Raw genomic sequence first — 19,499 nt, 5'->3', positions numbered from 1 at the left:
ACGTTATCTACACATTAAATTGGACTACACGTTAATTTCAAAAAAACAGGGGGACTTTTTTGCAAAAAGGACAGCGACGTACGACCAGAAGCGATCGGTGGTTTATTAGTAGGCAAAGATTATTATTATTATTATTAATTATATATATATATTATAGGTATAGATATTATTAAGCCAAATACGCCTTAAAATAGCCAAATACTTATACTCATACAAATCTGTGTGAAAATATACTAGAAACAATTCCCACATCAATCCACGGTTTGGTTATTAACATTATAGAAAAAAACTCGTGCATTGCAACAGGAGGAGAAAATACCGCACGGCCCTAACTAAATGACCATGACTCAAGATCCCAATAGATCTTCCCAAGGTCTCTCTCTCTCTCGGCTTAAGATGAGAAATCTGTTTTTTTTCGACGAAGCTTTGCCGGGGCGTGCATGCATGGTTATCGATGGTTTCTTTCATCTTCAATTTGGCTTTGCTGAGGTTTTCATTTGCAATCCGGGTTGGTGTCGGTATGAAATAGATGGATCATGCACTATTGATTAAGGTTGTACCCTAAATAGTATTTGTTTTTAAAATAACAGGTAAAATAACATCATGTTTATATTCTACAGATTTTTCTAATCAAATTTCATATATAACATGTTTAAATTGGAGTTACCGTTTAAAAGATATATGTATTTTTTTAAAGTACTATTTGTTGTAGATGGACTGCGGGTTAATTACAAAAAGGCAGGGTTTTTTCGTATTAAACGGAAAAAACACAACGTTTTCTCTCAGTTAATGGTGGAGTACATGTTATTTATCAAAAAAGGAGGGGGTTTCATGTAAAACTATAAAAAAATGTTCTTTTTCTCACTTAAAGGTGAATGGCAGGTTAATATCCAGAAAAGAGAGGTAATTTTCTTTAAAAATGCGTGACGGACAGTTAAAATCACTAATCCCTTTATAGTAGGTATAGATTAACCGACACATCTATTAGACTAATATAAAAAGACCCAAAGGGACAGGTTCAATTAATCTCGGCCATCAAACCATGTCAACCCAACGACTTAGATTGCTCCAATGTCGAGCACTCAACATGTTTAGCATCCAATTAATATCATACTAAATATGAATATTTGTGCTAATCACATAAGTAACATATATCCTGCCTAAATGCTAAAAAAACATATATCCTGCCTAATATGAACATGCAATTTACACGCAATTGATATCCTTCCTAATATAAACGAGGTATTAATTTTCTCGCTAATATTAACGTGCATTGCTACTATTGTGCAAGTTATAGCTACAGTTCTGAGGATATACGCAAGCAAGAGCGGAAAATCATGGTCTTCAGAAGACATACTAGGGGCAATGGAATCCACTCCTTTACCTGCTCCTTTTCCAGCATAGTCAAATTGTCTTTCATAGTAATCCATACCATCATATAATGCATGCGAGCAAAAACAGTTTGGAATAAGAGTATTACCATAAGCTAGTAACCAAGTGAGTTAACCTACCGAACATTGCCAAGACAGGAATTTTGTTGGATTATATTATTTGAAAATTTTATAGTTGAACATGTCACTTGCAGCAAATTAACATCTCACCATCGACATCAATATTGTCTCACTAGTAGAAAACAGGGCACTTGTCCCGATTCCAGAGGGTCTTTAGTCTCGGTTCTACAACCGGGACAAAACGATCGGGACTAAAGCCCCTCACTTTTAGTCCCAGTTGGCTTACAAACTGGGACTAAAGGAGCTCCACGTGGCCGCTGTGGGGCGCCCAGGCAGGAGGACCTTTAGTCCCGGTTGGTAACATCGACCGGGACTAAAAGGCAGCCACGCGCCAGCAACTCCCAGGCGCTGGTTTTTTTGAGGGATTTTTATTTCTGTGCCCCTGGTTCCTTAGTTCTACTCATTCATCCCCACGCTCTTAACTTGTGCTCACTTTTCCCCACTCCCTTGCCCAAAACCCTCAGAAGTGGTCACAGCGGGCGTTGCCGTCGGGTCAATGGCTTGACTGTTAACTCTGACGAGTGGGGCCGCGTAGGGCCGAGTCCACATTTTGACCGTTACGTGCTAACTAGTGGGGCCGCGAAACTGACACGCACTGTAACCTGAATCAGATCGAGTCGTTTCCGCGCTGCCTCCTCCGCCGCCATCGTGCCGCCTTTGCTACCATCGTGCCGCCTCCGCCATCGTCGTGCCGCCTCCGCCGCATCTACCCTCTCTCCCCATCTAGGATTAGGAAGCGATGTCAGGGGTGGGGGGGCACCCCGTCGGGCCCATCGACCGTGGAGATGATTGGGTCAAATCAGAGGCGGATAATTCATGGATTCCACCCGGGTAAGCATCGTTTTCCTCTCGAATTGATTAGGAGATCCGTAAATTAGGCTGTCTTTGACCACCGTTGGCGCGAATCAGTGCAATTTATCTGAATTTTTTCGGCCTAACGGCACCTTTTAGCAATTTATCTGAATTTTTTCGGCCTAACTGCACCTTTTATCTTATTTCAATTGAATAGGGTTGATCCTGCACTTGCATTTCGGCTGGCGGTTAGAATGGAAACTAGCGAGCTGCGTGGAACTAAACTGTGTCTCATTTCTGAATTTTTCTATCCTAAAATGGTAGAAACCAACGTTTGGTTATGTACTTCGGGGATTTTTGTTAAGATCCGCAAAGTTGATTTTGGTCCCACGCTCCTAGCCTCCCACGCTCTTGCGCTCGCCGGCGGCAACTCTGGCCCCGGCGCCCACCCTCCCCGGCGCCGGCCACCCTCCATGCCCCCCCCCCCCGCCGTCCACCGTGGGACGCTCTCGCGAGGTGCGTTGGTTGGAGTCGAGCCCCTCCTCGGGCGGCTTCGCAGACTCGGCCATGTCCTACCAACAAGCCCTTTGCCGGTTGCCTGTGCCTTCACCGACCGCCTCCCCCCATCCCGCGCCTGTGTCGCCCTCCTCCCCGTCGCCCACGTCCCCGGCCCCGCGCCCTCGCCGCAGGTCGCGCGCCGCACGCTCCGCTCTGAGACCTGCCGGACGGACGTCGCGCCCGCCCCGGGCGACGGCTGACTGGTGGCCCGGGGCAAGAAGCGCCCGCGTCCGCGCAGCCCTCCCCGTCGCTAGCGCCGCGGCACCGGTGAGCCATCCCGCCAGCGGACGTCTTGGCTCCGCGAGGGGGAGTGTCCCCGCTGCTTCAGCATCGAGCATCCGCGCTTCGAGTGCCGTCGCGACATCCGCTGCGTGCGCTGCTGGTTCTTCGGGCACAAGGCCAAGGTGTGCACCGCCGGCCTCTCATCTGCCTCCTCCTTCTCCGGCGGGTCCGTCCCGCCCCCGCAGCAGCACCGCGTCTCTCCGGGCGATTCGGCTCGCTCCCTCCCTACTGCGTCGATCCCGCCTGGTGATCCCGGTGCTGGCTCCGCGGCCACCACCCGCACCTCGTCGGGGCTGCGCACGCCCGTGTCCTCTGGGCTATTGGCCTGGCCGTCCGCGCCTACCTCCAGCTCCTTCCTCACCGGCGCCACGGCCGCTACCCGCTCCTCCTCGAGCCTGCCGACGCCCGTGTCCTCCGGGCCGGCGGCTCCCTCGCGCTTAGTGTCGCCAGTGGGCTCTGCCTCCTCCCAAGCCACCTCGTTTTCTGGGCACCAGATGCGCCGTCCGACAGCCGCAATCTGCTACCTGCCGTGGTCTGCCGAGGTTATCGCCGCGGAGCGCGCTCTCCTCGTCACCGTGGCTGGCTGTCGCTCAGGCGTGTTTGGCGACGAGGTCGCCGCCGTCCTCTGCTCCCAGTTCGGGCTCACCGCGAACGACTTCTCGGTTCACCGGCACGCGCCCGAGGATTTCCTGGTCAAGTTCCTCGACCCCGCACAGCGCCGCCGTGTCGCTCTTGCCGGCTGCGCGCTCACGCGGTGCTTTCGCCTCATATTCCACCCCTGGGGCCGCATGGCCTATTCCGAGCCAGTGACTGCGCGCTTCCTCCTATCCATTGAGCTCTACGGCATCCCCGACCACGCGTGGCTGTGTTCCTCCGCCGAGATCCTGCTCTCGCCTTTCTGCAAGGTGGAGAACCTCGCTCCCGAGACGCGAAACATGTCTGTCATGTCCGTCTTCAAGCTCACTGCCTGGATGATCAATCCCGACGCCATCCCGCTCACCGTCGAGCTCCTCCTTCCTGATGACGATGCGGTGCTGCCTGAGGCTGACCCCGATTGTGCGGAACGGCTCGCCCGGTTCCCTGTTTGCATCCACGCCGCGGAGTATGTCGACTTCCGCCGCCCCTGCCGCCGCCACCCCCGCCGCCGGAGTCCGATGAACCTGGCCACGCGCCCGACTCCCCGCCTCTCCCCCCTCGCTGGCCGCAGCACCACGTGTTCCCCCCAGCCAGTGGCAGCACGGCTCACCCGCCAAGTGAAAGGCGTGGCCGCCGGCGGCGCCGCCGCCGGGATCACGCGCCCCCGCCGTGCCGGTCCTGGGCTGGCATCCTTGGGGCCGACCCCGGCACCGTGGCTGACGTCGAGCGGATCCCCGCTCGCGTGTGATTGGGCGCACCTACCGATTCGGTGCTGGCCCTGGCCCAGCACGAGTCGCCCGGTGCGCGTGTCCTACCGCCAGCTGCCGAGTGTGGATTGGCCGCCCTGGATTTGAACGGCGCGGGGGTTGTGGCCTCTCCCTCGCCCCAAGACTGCTGCCAGCCTTCCAGCGCACGCGCTGATCCCGTGGCCCCGCCCATGCATGTCGCTCCAACCGCATGCGACTGATCCGTGGCCCTGCCCATGCACGTCGCTCCAACCGCGCCTGACGCGCCAACCCCGCTGCTCGAGTTCCCTGCCCAACGGGTGGCTGCTGACAACTACCCTGGGGACGAATCTTCCCGCGAGCCCACCTGCGATACGACTGTGGCCTCGGATCCCATGCTTGACCAACCCGCGACCGAGCCAGTCCCGGTGACCGAGCCCGATGTGACTCCCGATCCTTCGGCTTGCCCTCCAAATCCTCCTGGCCCCACACATGTCGACACTGCTGCTTCGCCGAGCCCCACTGACCGCCCGCGCGCGCTAGACGTCCTATTGGCTGGCGGTGGCCCACCATCAGGTGAGACGCCCATGCATGACCGTTCGTCTGCCGTGGATGTTTTCATGTGCGCGTCGGCCTATTCGCCACCACCTAGTGCTGCTCCCTCCCCGGCCGCGCTTGTAGATATGGATGGCAACACTCGCTCCCTGGCTGCGTTCGTGGACGTGCTCTCCGTCCGTTCCCAGCCTCTTCTTGCTGCACAGCCGCAGCGCTGTCGTCATGAGCTGCCTGCCGACTTCACACCTCGCTAGAGTTTTAGGATTGCCAAAGCTGACCAGGGCCTTGACTCCGAGATGAAAGAGAAGCGAGTTCTTCTACGCCGCCTCGGGCTGATCAAGGATGACAACGTACCCATCCCGCACGAGATGCTAGACAAATATGCTCTCCTTTTCGAGAAGCCTTTGGCGGAGGACGTGGTCGAGGCTTGTGCCGATTTCTTTGGATGGCACCTCCCTGGGCGTGCACGGGCCGAGGCCTCGGGCTCCCGTGCAACGCCTCGCCTCATTGAGGCTTAGCTAGCCTGCTTTCCGCTCTCTCAACGCCCCCTTCTTTGTTAATGGATTGCAACCCTAAGATCATCTTCTGGAATGTTCGCGGCCTCAATTCCGGTGCCAAACATACGGCCGTCCGCAGCGTGATCTCCGCTGCCGCTCCCACCATCGTGTGCTTGCAGGAGACAAAGCTATCTCATATCACGGACTCGATCGTCCTTGATACCCTAGTCACCTTATTTGAGGACTTCTACTTCCTCCCCGCCACCGGCACACGTGGTGGCGTGCTTCTTGCATGGCGCAGATCCCATGTCTCCCTCTCTAATCCATATATTAGCGAGCACCATATCACTTCTCTGGTTTCCCCCGTCGGCGGGGCCGACCATTGGTGGCTCACCGGCGTTTACGGCCCCCAAGATGATGAGGCCAAACTCGACTTCCTTGCCGACCTCCACGACGTGCGTGAGTCGAGCATTGGGCCTTGTCTCCTTGGCGGAGACTTCAACATGATCACTTCGGCTGCCGACAAAAATACCCTGAACCTGAACCATTGCGTCATGAGCAGATTTCGGCACTTCATTGCAGATGAGGAGCTCCGAGATATGTACTTGCACGGGCGCCGCTACACTTGGTCCAGTGAGCGTGACACGCCTACCCTCGTGCGGAATGATCAGATCCTTTGCACGTCTGGATGGGAGATTGCCCACCCGTGTTGCCTTCTACATTGTCTCTCCTCCGTGATGTCCGACCACTACCCGTTGGTTGCTGATTGCGCTGCTCGTCCTGCTGGGGTGCGCCGATTCCACTTCGAGTATTTCTGGCCGAAGCTTGACGGATTTCACGACACAGTCTCGGAGGCCTGGAACTCGACTCCCCCGGAGGCAGATCCCTTCCGGCGTATTGTTGCTCGCCTTAAGGCCACCGCGCGACACCTCCAGCGTTGGAGTGCACGCACTATAGGCGGCGTCTCGCTGCAAATGCAGGTTGCGCGGGAACGGATTGCCCGCCTCGATACCGCGCAAGACTTACGGCCACTCTCACAGACCGAGGTGTGGCTCAGGTGCAAGCTCAAGAGCGCTTACCTGGGGATGGCTTCCCTCGAGCGCTCCATCAAGCGCAAGCGATCACACCTATCTTGGTTCCGGGACTCCCCGCTATCCTACCTCAGCGTGCATGCCTCACGCCGGAAACAACGTAACCTAATCTCCTCCCTCCGCGTGGACGATCATTTGGTCACCGAGCACGCTGCCATGGCCGAAGCAGACTTCAACTACTTCTCTGATGTGCTTGGCTCTTCGGAAGAGCGCGCCTTCTCCCTGGACCAGTCCTTTTTGCGCACGACACCATTCGACCTATCTGACTTGGGAGCGCCTTTCACGGAGGACGAGATCTGGATGGCCATTAAAAGCCTACCGACTGGAAAGGCTCCTGGCCCGGATGGATTCACGGCCGAGTTTCTTCATGCCTGCTGGGATATCATCAAGCACGACATCTGTGAGGCATTCGACAAGCTCTATACCGCCAACGGGTGTGGGTTCCAGAACCTAAATGAGGCGCTCCTCACTCTCCTACCCAAGCGGCCAGACGCCGCTGCCCTATCCGACTACCGCCCCATTAGCCTCATCCACCTCATTGCAAAACTCTTTGCAAAGGTGTTGTCCCTGCGGCTCGCTCCTCGACTCGGGACCATGGTTTCGACAAACCAGAGCGCTTTCATCGTCGGCCGATGTATTCACGACAACTTCCTGCTTGTTCAGCAGACGTCGCATCTTCTCCACAACCTCAAGGTGCCCCGCATGCTTCTGAAGCTTGATATCGCGCGGGCCTTCGACAGCGTCTCATGGCCCTTCCTCCTCGAGACTCTACAACACCTTGGCTTTGGCCAGCGTTGGCGTGACTGGATCTCGATACTTCTATCCACCGCCTCGACCCGAGTCATGCTCAACAGCCACCCGGGCCCCTCGATTGACCACGCCTGCGGCCTTCGCCAGGGCGACCCGGTTTCCCCGATGCTTTTCACCCTCGTCATCGACGTCCTCAACTCCATGCTCATCCGGGCCGTAGAGCTCGGCCTCATCCAGCGGCTGACCACGCGACACGCGGCCTCTAGCATCTCTCTTTATGCCGACGACGTTGTCATCTTCTGCCACCCTGACCACCATGACATCTCGGCCGTCCGTGAGCGGCTCCGGGTTTTTGGGGTGGCCTCCGGGCTACGCACCAACTATAACAAGTGCTCGACCACCCCCATCCAATGCAACGACGAGGACATCGCGAGCACCGCTTCCGAGATGCAATACCCGGTGAAGCAATTCCCAATTCAATACTTGGGACTCCCTCTGTCTATTCGCAAGCCGTCTACTACGAGCCTCATGCCGATCATCCACAAGCTAGAGCGTAAGCTTTCCACCTGGCGGGCCTCCCTCCTCTCTCTAGGCGACCGGCTCGCCCTCGTCTGCCATGTCTTATGTGCCATCCCCACGCACTTCCTCACCGCCGTCGCCTTCAACCCCTCCATCCTCAAGAAGGCCAAACGTATCATCCGTGGCTTCCTATGGGCCTGGAGTGTAACACCCCGGATGTAACTTGCCATATTTGTAACTCCGACTCTTGCCCTTTTCGGCTATGTGCTATGTTATTCCCTCCGTGGTCGGGTTTTGTCTTTCGTTTTGTTTTTTGTTCATGTCATGCATTTTCATATCATGTCATCATGTGCATTGCATTTGCATACGTGTTCGTCTCATGCATCCGAGCATTTTCCCCGTTGTCCGTTTTGCAATCCGGCGCTCCTATCTCCTCCGGTGCACCCCTCTTGTTTTCTTTCGTGAGCGGGTGTCAAACTTTCTCAGAATGGACCGAGGCTTGTCAAGTGGCCTTATTACACCACCCGGAGTCCACCGGTCAAGTTTCGTTCCATTTGGAGGTCGTTTGGTACTCCAACGGTTAACCGGGCATCCACAAAGTCCATTTGAGTGTCCAGCAAAACCCCCCTCTAAAACCAGCCCAAAACCCACCAAACTCTCTTCCATGCTCTAGGTCGTTCGATCACGATCGTGTGGGCGAAAACCGCACCTCATTTGGAGCCTCCTAACTCCCTCTACCTATAAATATGTGGGCATCCCGAAATACAATCGCAGTCTAAACCCTAGCCTTCCCCCTCCTCGCGCCACCGGACGAAGTCGCCGCCGCCCGGACATGTCTGCCGCCCTCAGACGCCGCCCCCGCGCCAACCAGTGAACGCCGCGTGGCAAGCGCCGCCGCGCGCCGCCGCGGGCCCGAGGCCGGCCCGCCCGTCAACGCGCCGGGCCCGAGCGCCCCGCCTTCTCCTCACCACGCCGCCGCCGTGGTCCCGCGCCGCCGCCGCGCCGGGCGAGCTCTCCGGCCGCCGCCAGCCGTGGTCCCCTCCGCCCATGCCCGCCGTGCTCCGCCGCCCGTCGCCGTCCCGGCCGGCGCCGCCTCTCCCCAGCGCGGCGCCCTGCTCCTCCTCCTTCCGGCGACCCGCCGCCGTCGCCTCTCCTCTCCCGTAGCCCATCGGCGAGCTCGAGCTCCCTCGAGGACGGCCAGATCCCGATCCAGAGCTACAGTAACCGCTCGCGAGGTTGACTTTTCCCGAGTTCAAAAATTCCCAAGTCTTTGCATATTTACAGCAAGTACCCATGTTCATCGTTGCGTAACTCCTTGCATGTAGCTTCGATTCGCGCGTGTAATATGTCAAATTGTTAGTCTCATGATGCTCTTGTTTTTCTTCAATTGCACCATGTTCATTAGAGGTCATCTTGATGCCCAAATCTCTGTTGGAAGAGGGCTAGTTGCTGTTATTCTCTGGTTCTTATCAGAACTTGGAGATTTGTCATTTTTGTATCATTAAATCTGTGCATCTTATGAGCATGAGCTCTACATATGTTTTGAAGTATGCCATGCCATCTTTCCAGTGGTGTAGTCCATGTATTTTTGTGATCCCTGTGGTGACTAGCACAAGCATGCAAAGTTGGCCCCGTAATATTTCTGATTTCGGGGACTTAGTGATTTCTCCAAGTCCTCGTCTTCTGTTATTTTGTTGCCATGTAAACTTGATGCTACAGAGAGATCCATGCATTTTTTGGAGATGTTCGGTAAGGATGTTTTGTATCTATAGTTGTAATTGATCTATTCCTGCAATTATTTGCAATTATGGAGTGCCATAGCATGACTAAATCTTGCTCTACTTTTGCTATAAAATATTTCTGGCAGATTCTTAACATGATATGCAATTTTGCCTAGCTTATTGTAGTTGATCCATACATGCTATGCATTTGTTCTTGCCATGGTTAGCTACATAAATATGCCATCTTGCTGTAGGTATGCTTGGTTTGTAGTGAATTGCTCTGTAGTGAGTGCATCAAGCTCACAAAGAGGCCTACATATTATTATTTCTGCCATGCTCTGTTTTCTGCTAAGTCTGAAACCTGATAACGAAACTTGCTATGTTTACATGCTTGACATCATTACTTCTGGTCCTTTTTGGCTTATGGTCAGTAAGGGACTTTTGTCATGTGCATTTAGTAGAACACTTCCATACCTTGTTTTGCTATGTTAAGTTCCCGTAGCATGTTGATTTCGTGCTCTGAACATTGCTACCTGATACTGTTTTCTGCCATGTCCAGTTTTTCACAGTCTGTGATCCTGTAATCTTTTGCACTTTTGCCATGCTTGTTTGAGCTTGATATGTTGTGATCTAGACGTAGCTCAGTGTTCATCTTTTGTCAAGCATCTCCTGTAGATTACTTCCATGTGCTTTGTTTCTATGTTGGGGTGCTGTAGCATTGTTGCTTGTTGCATTTTAAGTGCTATCATGCTGTTAATCGCAGATACGTGTCATTCTTGTTTTGCTTGCCATTTGCAAACAGTGAATCCGATTCCGGCGATCTTTATATCGATTTCGACCGAAATCATCTCATCTTTCCAGTGGCATACTTGGTTTGCCAAGTTACTGCCATGTTCATCATTTTTCCTTTCGGAGCACGCATATGCATCGCATATCATATCTCGCATATCATACATGTTTTGCATCATGTTGCTTGTGCATTTCTCGTGGTTGATTGTGGTTCCGTTTGTTTGTGTTCTTGCCTTGGGTAGAGCCGGGATACGAGTTCGTGAACGAGGAACCTGTCGAGTACGCTTACGAGGATCAAACTTTCGACAACTCTGAGAACCTTGCAGGCAAGATGACCACCCCTCGAAATCACTTCTATCTTTGCTTTGCTAGTTATTCGCTCTATTGCCATGCTCCGCTACCTATCACTTGCTATATCATGTCACCCATTTTGCCATGTCAGCCCCTAACCATCCTTTCCTAGCAAACCGTTGTTTGGCTATGTTACCGCTTTTGCTCAGCCCCTCTTATAGCGTTGCTAGTTGCAGGTGAAGTTGAAGTTGTTCCATGTTGGAACATGGATATGTTGGGATATCACAATATCTCTTATTTAATTAATGCATCTATATATTTTGGTAAAGGGTGGAAGGCTCGGCCTTATGCCTGGTGTTTTGTTCCACTCTTGCCGCCCTAGTTACTGTTATACCGGGATTATGTTCCTTGAGTTTGCGTTCCTTACGCGGTCGGGTGATTTATGGGACCCCCTTGACAGTTCGCCTTAAATAAAACTCCTCCAGCAAGGCCCAACTTTGGTTTTACCATTTGCCACCTAAGCCTTTTCCCCCGGGTTTTCGCGAGCCCGAGGGTCATCTTATTTTAACCCCCCGGGCCAGTGCTCCTTCGAGTTTTGGTCCGAACTGAGCAGACTGCGGGGCCACCTCCTGGAAACTCGAGGTCTGGTTTTACTCGTAGGATGTCTCATCCGGTGTGCCCTGAGAACGAGATATGTGCAGCTCCTATCGGGATTTGTCGGCACATTCGGGTGGCTTTGCTGGTCTTGTTTTACCATTGTCGAGATGTCTTGTAAACCGGGATTTCGAGACTGATCGGGTCTTTCCGGGAGAAGGTTTATCCTTCGTTGACCGTGAGAGCTTATGATGGGCTAAGTTGGGACACCCCTGCAGGGTACTATCTTTCTAAAGCCGTGCCCGCGGTTATGAGGCAGATGGGAATTTGTTAATGTCCGGTTGTAGATAACTTGTCACTTGACCCAATTAAAATACATCAACTGCGTGTGTAGCCGTGATGGTCTCTTCTCGGCGGAGTCCGGGAAGTGAACACGGACTGAGTTATGTATGACGTAAGTAGGGGTTCAGGATCACTTCTTGGTCACTGCTAGATGACGACCGTTCCGTTGCTTCTCTTCTCGCTCTCTTTTGCGCAAGTTAGCCACCATATATGCTTTTGCCGCTGCAGCTCCACCTTACTACACCTCCCTTTTCCTATAAGCTTAAATAGTCTTGATCTCGCGGGTGTGAGATTGCTGAGTCCCCGTGACTCACAGATTCTACCAAAACAGTTGCAGGTGCCGACGATGCCAGTGCAGATGATGGCGTCGATCTCAAGTGGGAGTTCGACGAGGAACGTGGTCGTTACTATGTGTCTTTTCCCGATGATCAGTAGTGGAGCCCAGTTGGGACGATCGGGGGTCTAGCATTTGGGGTTATCTTATTTTCAGCTGGATTTTAGCCGTAGCCGGTCTATATGTTTGTATTTTGGATGATGTATGATTTATATATTCATGTATTGTGTGAAGTGGCGATTGTAAGCCAACTCTTTATCCCATTCTTGTTCATTACATGGGATTGTGTGAAGATGACCCTTCTTGCGACAAAACCACTATGCGGTTATGCCTCTAAGTTGTGCCTCGACACGTGAGAGATATAGCCGCATCGTGGGCGTTACAGGGAGTAAAGATGCCAAAGGCGGCCAATGCTTGGTCAACTAGCAGAGGCTGTGCAGCCCGCTTTCTCTCGGCGGCCTTCGCGTCCGTGTCCTGCAGCGCGCCGGCATTGCGCTGAGAAATCGCTGGCTATGGCTCAAGTACACCGACTCGTCGCGGCCATGGAGCTACCTACACATCCCCCAAGACCCTGCAGTCACGGCCATCTTCCGTGCTTCTACGACTTGGACACTCGGCGATGGCCGCACATGCATGTTCTGGAGCGATCACTGGATGAATGGCAGATCAGTTGCCGAGATCATGCCGCTCGTCCTCGCGCTTGTCACCCGGAGGCAGCGCAAGACCCGCACCGTACACGATGGCCTTCTCCAGCGCTCTTGGGTTCGCGACATCCAGGGTGCTCTGGGACCTGCTGCTCTCGTCCAGTATGTCCACCTCTGGCGCTGTGTGCATCACGTCACTATCACCGACTCCCCAGACTCCCTACATTGGCGTTGGACCACTTCCGCTACCTACTCGCGAGCTCATCCTATCAGGCACTCTTCCTAGGTGCCCGCGAGGACCCATATTGGCAGCTCACATGGAAGCCGTGGGCCCCTCTCCGCATAAAATTCTTCATCTGGCTAGTGTTGCGAGACCGGTGCTGGACGGCTGAATGCCTCGCTCGGCATGGCCTCTCGCACGAGGACTCCTACGCCTTCTGCGATCAAGAGGAGAAGACCATGCAACATCTCTAGGCAGGCTGCCCTTTCTCACGACAAATCTAGCACGAGATCCTAAGCTGGGTTCGTTCCACCGCCGACATCCCGAGCAGCGACACTGACTTCTACGCTTGGTGGGAAACGTCCTGCAACCGCTCACCATCCTCGGCACGCAAAGGCTTGGCCTCATTGATTATTCTCACCGCCTGGTGGCTTTGGAAGCGGGCAGCCCTCCATCTCCCGGCTTTCCGGCATCATCAGAGACGAGGTGCGCATGTGGGCCCAGGCCGCGCCACCAGACTGCACAACATCATTCCTGAAGGATAGCTTTGTAGTCTCGCGGGGCTGAGCACCCCCATGTCTGTTCTGCTCCTAGTTCACTTCCGTGCCTTCTTGCGTACATGGCTTAGTGAGCTCTTGTAACCCCATGCTGTAAAACTCTTCTCCTATCAATGCAAAGATACGCATCCTCTGCGTATTCGCGAAAAAAAGAAACCAGTGTTTCATTCACAGATTTCCGCGAGGCACTCTGTTGTGAGTATCTGTGGAGCCCTGCCGATGCTGTTGAACTGAGATATTTCTACAGTACCGAGCAGAGATTTGTTCCATTAACTTGTGATGAGCATCTCGGATAGCTATTTAGTTTGAATGCTGACTGCCGTTTCGGTAAAATCCATATCGGTGTGCTTCAGGCACGCAAACAACGTATCCTGAAGGGGAAGGGTGTGTAGACATCATCTGTCTCTGCTAATAGCGAGCGTCCTCACACTCCTTGTAGGTCGAGACTAAGTAAACCTAGTGGTTCTGAAAGCCACAACATGTCGACTGCCGCTAATTCTGCCACTTCTCCTCTCCCTTCTGCACCTGATGTAGAAGTAGATGCAGAGCCTGACGAGGAAGTGCCTCGACATGATGATGAGGATGAGATTCTATTCCCTGAACTGGTAGATAGAGTTAGTCAACAGGTAGTGGAAGATGAATATCTAGAGGAGCTTAGCAGCCGCGCTCGATTTGATGACACTGACGATGAAGAGAGGGAGGAGAACATCCACTCCTTAGTTTTACAAGAATATGATGGTGAGGACATGCCAACAATTGAGTGGAACAGGGAGAATCCCGAGCTTAATTCAGGAACCGTATTTGAATCGATGGTTGACTGTCGTAATGCAGTGACTACATATTGCATTCTCACTAAAAACTCTTATGAGGTTGATAGGAGTGAGCCAGGAAGATTCGCTGTTCATTCCCCTTATGATAGGTGTAGGTGGAGGTTGCATGCATCCACTATGCTAAAGAGCAAATTGATCCAGGTATTACACACTACAGGAATCAGGCACTTTGCCGTCTGCCATGGCTGACGGCAAAGGCATGCCTGGCGGACGGCAAAGGCCTTTGCCGTCAGCCAGCAGACGGCAACAGGTCCGGCTGAATAAGCTACGACAAAGGGCACTTTGCCGTCTGCTGGGGGACGGCAAAGATGAAATGGTCTTTGCCGTCCGCCAGCAGATGGCAAAGGACCTGGATGGCACACGTGGCAGCTTAGGGCCGTTAAGGGGTTAACGACATGCTTTGTCGTCTGCTGGCAGATGGCAAAGACCTTGGCATCTTTGCCATCTGCCAGCAGACGGCAAAGTACCCAAATATGCCAGCCCAGATGCCCCCAGGTAGCTTCCACGTGGCAAGCTATGCTGTCTACTGGCAGACGACAAAGACGCCAATGTCTTTGCCGTCTGCCAGCAGACGGCAAAGCTGCCAAATAGGCGAGCCCAGTGCACCCCAGGTTGCATACGTAGCTGCCACGTGGCAGCTTTGCCGTCCGCTGGATGATGGCAAAGCTCTTTGTCGTCTGCCAGCAGACGGCCAACACTACAAAAAAAGACACATCCGTGACATTTTGGGCCAAACAAATTTTTTTCTGTCATACTTATGACACTTCTATGGCGATAATTGTGACAAAACCTGGTATCATCATAGATGTGGCGGGCTCCTACTTCTATGACAAAAAATCATGACAGAAAATGGGCTTTTCGTCCTGGGCGGTCCGGAGAAGCAGCTGCATGACATTCTTTGGGCCGTCCATGACGAAAAAACCATGGTAGAAGCGAAGGCGAGGAAAATATCAGGGTGTTCTCGGTTACGGTGGGTGGCCGGGGCCGAGCGATGCGCGTTTCTCTTGTACACGCACGCGCGTGGGTGCGAGGCGTTGGGCTGTAACTGAACCCGAGCGAGGCATTGGGCTCTAACTGAACCCGAGCGATTGCACTGCAGGCTACACGTTACTGAACCCGAGCGATCGATCGATGGCTGTTAACTGAACCCGATCGAGCGATTCCTTCGCTACTGCTGCTAACTGAAGCCGATCGATGCTGCCTCTGGATGAACAGTGAGCGTTTCTGGGGGGTTTGGATGAACAGTTCCCGGTGGGGGTGGATGAACAGGACCCCGTGGTGTTGCCTCTGGATGAAAAGGACCCCGATCGATCGAGCTGGTTGGGGCTGGATGAACAGGACCCCGTGGAGGGCTGGATGAATAGGACCACCCCGTGGAGGGCTGGATGAACAGTAGATGGTGGAGGGCTGGATGAACAGTAGCCCGTGGAGGGGTGGTTGAACAGGAGCCCATGGAGAGGGCTGGTTGAACAGTAGCCGGTGGAGTAGCGCGCGCTGGAGGCTGGATGAACAGGAGCCTGTGGATGAACAGTCGCAGGTGGAGGCTGGAGGAGGTCAACGGTGGATGAACAGTAGCCCGTGGAGGCTGGAGGGGGTCGACGGTGGAGATGAACAGTATCCCGTGGAGTCCTGTTTTCCGGTACACCACACCCCTCCCGATGAACAGGACCCCTGTTTCGACCGTAGCGCTCCAACACAAGTCCGTTTCCTCCGTTTTGTAGTATGCCACACCCCTCCCGATCAACAGGACCCCCGTTTCGACCGTAAGAGGTCTGTTTCCTCCGTTTTGCGGTACGCGAGACCCCTCCCGATGAACAGGATCCCATTTCGACCGTGGCCGGCCGAACACAAGGCCGTTTCCTCTGTTCTGCGGTATGTCAGGCCTCGTTTCCATCGGCTGTTCCGTCCAAGCCGGTTGGCTCCCACGCGTTCCGTTGCCTCCCGATGAACACGACGCATTCCGTTGCCTCCCCATGAACACAACGACGACGCAGTTTCTCCGTTCTGACCCAACCATGTACACGAGCCCTGGCCGTACGTATGCGCGAGTAGGCGTTCGAGACCCCGCCCGTATGTACGTACGTGGCCGTATTTTCTTTCTTGCACACTGGCCGCTGTACATACGTGTACATGCTACGTGCGCGCCTCTACTACGACACGTGCACGCCTCTACATCGGCCAGTATGTACGTACATGTTCGCAACCAGAATGACAACGCTACAGACGCTCCTACCAGGTGGGTCCCGACTGTCAGCCACTTCCTTGCGTGCGAAGATGTAGCTGGTGGGTCCCAGCAGACAGGGGGCGAATCATTTTTTTTGCCCGGACACACTTCCTTGCGTGCGAAGATGTAGCTGGTAGGTCCCAGCTGTCAGGGGGAAACTTTTTTTGGCAAAATACGGTCGCCCGTCCGGTGGGTCCCTGCTGTCAGGTGGAGGAATCATTATTTTCCACGTAATAAGGAGGCACTTCCTTGCTGCAGCCGTGGACCCAGCTGTCAGCCTCTCCACGTACACTCCACGTCCGATGGAAGCCATTCCTTGACCACCTTGACCACGCAACGCCGAGAGCACCAGGGCGGTGGATGATGGCAAGGCCTAGGAAGGGGACGAGCGGAGCCGGGGAAGACGCGGCAGTGGATGCCCACGCGGAGAGGAGTACGAGGGTTCACTGGTTCGGCTGCGGTGTGAGGCTGCCGTCGCCGCAGAATAACAGGGGGTGTGGGTGAGTAGAGGGATGGCCTGGCCAGCGGTGGGAGTAGTAGGGGGCGGTGAGGCCTCCGCGATATCGCAGCCAGCCACACGAGGCAGGAGCACGAGGCACGACCGACGCTTGTTTGGGCGGCTAGAGCAAGAAGACCAGAGGTTGAAGAAGCACTACGGCCGTTGGATGGACATCGTACGGTCACTGGAGCTAGAATCGTTCATATATTGACTAAGTTGACAAAGCCCTCCGTCCCCGTCAACTTAGTAGGCCCACAAGTCAGCCTCCCACTATGGTGGGTCCCAGCTGGCAAGGGGGTATTCATTTTTTTGTGCACAATAAGGAGGCACTTCCTTGCGTGCGAAGATATAGTTGGTGGGTCCGACCTGTCAGCGGAGGGAACGTTTTTTCCGCGAAATACAGAGGCCCTTCCGTCGGGTCCCAGATGTCAGGTGGAGGAATCATTATTTTGCGCGTAATAAGGAGGCATTTCCTTGTGTGCGGCCGTGGACCCAGCTGTCAGCCTCTCCACGTACAGTCCACTTACGATGGATGTCGTTCGTTGACCACGTTGACCACGCCGCGCCGAGAGCACCAGGGCGGTGGACGAGGGCGAGGCCTACGAAGGGAACGACACGGAGCCGGGGAAGACATGGGAGTGGCTGCCCACGCGGTGGAGAGTACGAGGGTTGACTGGTTCGGCTGCCGTCGCCGGAAAATAACAGGAGGTGTGGGTGAGTAGAGGGATAGACAGGCTAGGGATGCGAGTATATGATAGGGCCGTGAGGCCTGCCCGGCAGCACAGCCGGCCACGGGAGGCGGGAGCAGGCGGTTCCGACGGTGCTGGTTTGGGCGGCTGGGGCAAGAAGATCAGAGACTGAAGAAGCACGATTGCCGTTAGATTGACATCTAACGGTCTGACGCTGGTAGAGTCGATTGTTATCTAAGTTTCTTTTTTGAGAAACCTTGTGTACGCATGAACTTAGTAGGCCCACAAGTCAGCCTCCTAATCTGTGGCAGACAACATAGAGCCCATTTGCTATTTTTTAATAATTTGCAGCCCATTTGCTAATTCTTAAGTAATTTATTACAGCCCATTTTCTGCCCAGGACCACGGTCAAAAAGTTCAACCTTATTTTGCATATTTCGGTGGAGTCTGAACTTTTGTAATCCCGAAATGATAAACATTTTTTTAAGAACTTATTGATTTGCCAAAAAAATCATTTTGTTTTTGTAAGCAAATAAGACGTGGGACAATTGAGTTGGTTTAAGGGAAAACCAGTGGTAAAAAAATCAGCGCTGGGAGGGAAAACAACAACAAAAATAAGGATGTAAATATGAAAAGGAATTTTATGTATTTTGAATATAATGATACGTGTATATGAACTAGTAAAACTATAGGTAGAGATTAGAAAACGGATGTAGGACATGCGTTTCAAGAGGAAAATAGAACTGGGCCGTGTGTTTGATTCTGTAAAAAAACAACCTGCGGATGTTGTAAGACAAAATATAACTAATGCTGGCGGGCCAGAGGCCAGTAGATACCTGCTGGATCTTTGTGCCCCATTGTCGTCATGGTCTGAACCAAGCCTGGGAGTCTACAGCCCAGTTGAAACTTGCTCGACCTGAAAAAACAATAGACGTGCTCAATAAACGAGAGAATTCTACAAGTACAGAGTGATAACTGGGATGCAGCAGGGATATTGTTTCTTCATCGTGATAATAAGTGCATGCACTTGCTTCAAAAAATTTGGAGAACTGGGAATTCGAACGGCAGGTGCTTATGCTACCCATCAAATAAAAATCAGGTGCCTGAAATTCGTTTTGAAACAAATGATTCAGCTTTATATCCACGTCGACCCTCGGCATGATGGTTGGAAGCAAGTGCCAAGTTCATACCAAAAGATCGTTAATAACAATACCAACTTGCGGACAACAAGGTAGTACAAGTACCAATACCAAACTAACTTATAATCTTTTTACTCCTGGCCCTAGTGTTCGTCTGGTAGAAAATCTTGTAGAGGACCAGCTCCCACTCCTTCTCTTGCTCCAGGTCCCCGAGGTGGTACTGGTGCATCACCTGTTGGAAATATGCCCTAGAGGCAATAATAAATGGTTATTATTATATTTCTTTGTTCATGATAATTGTCTATTGTTCATGCTATAATTGTGTTATCCGGAAATCGTAATACATGTGTGAACACATAAGACCACAACGTGTCCCTAGTAAGCCTCTAGTTGACTAGCTCGTTGATCAACAGATAGTCATGGTTTCCTAACTATGGACATTGGATGTCATTGATAACGGGATCACATCATTAGGAGAATGATGTGATGGACAAGACCCAATCCTAAGCATAGCATAAAAGATCGTGTAGTTTCGTTTGCTAGAGCTTTTCCAATGTCAAGTATCTTTTCCTTAGACCATGAGATCGTGCAACTCCCGGGTGCCGTAGGAGTGCTTTGGGTGTGCCAAACGTCACAACGTAACTGGGTGACTATAAAGGTGCACTACGGGTATCTCCCAAAGTATCTGTTGGGTTGGCACGGATCGAGAC

The sequence above is a fragment of the Triticum aestivum genome, chromosome 6D, assembly GCF_018294505.1.
Source record: "Triticum aestivum cultivar Chinese Spring chromosome 6D, IWGSC CS RefSeq v2.1, whole genome shotgun sequence".
Taxonomy (NCBI): domain Eukaryota; kingdom Viridiplantae; phylum Streptophyta; class Magnoliopsida; order Poales; family Poaceae; genus Triticum; species Triticum aestivum.
The sequence above is the reverse complement of the archived record's forward strand: the minus strand, read 5'-3'. Positions refer to the sequence as shown.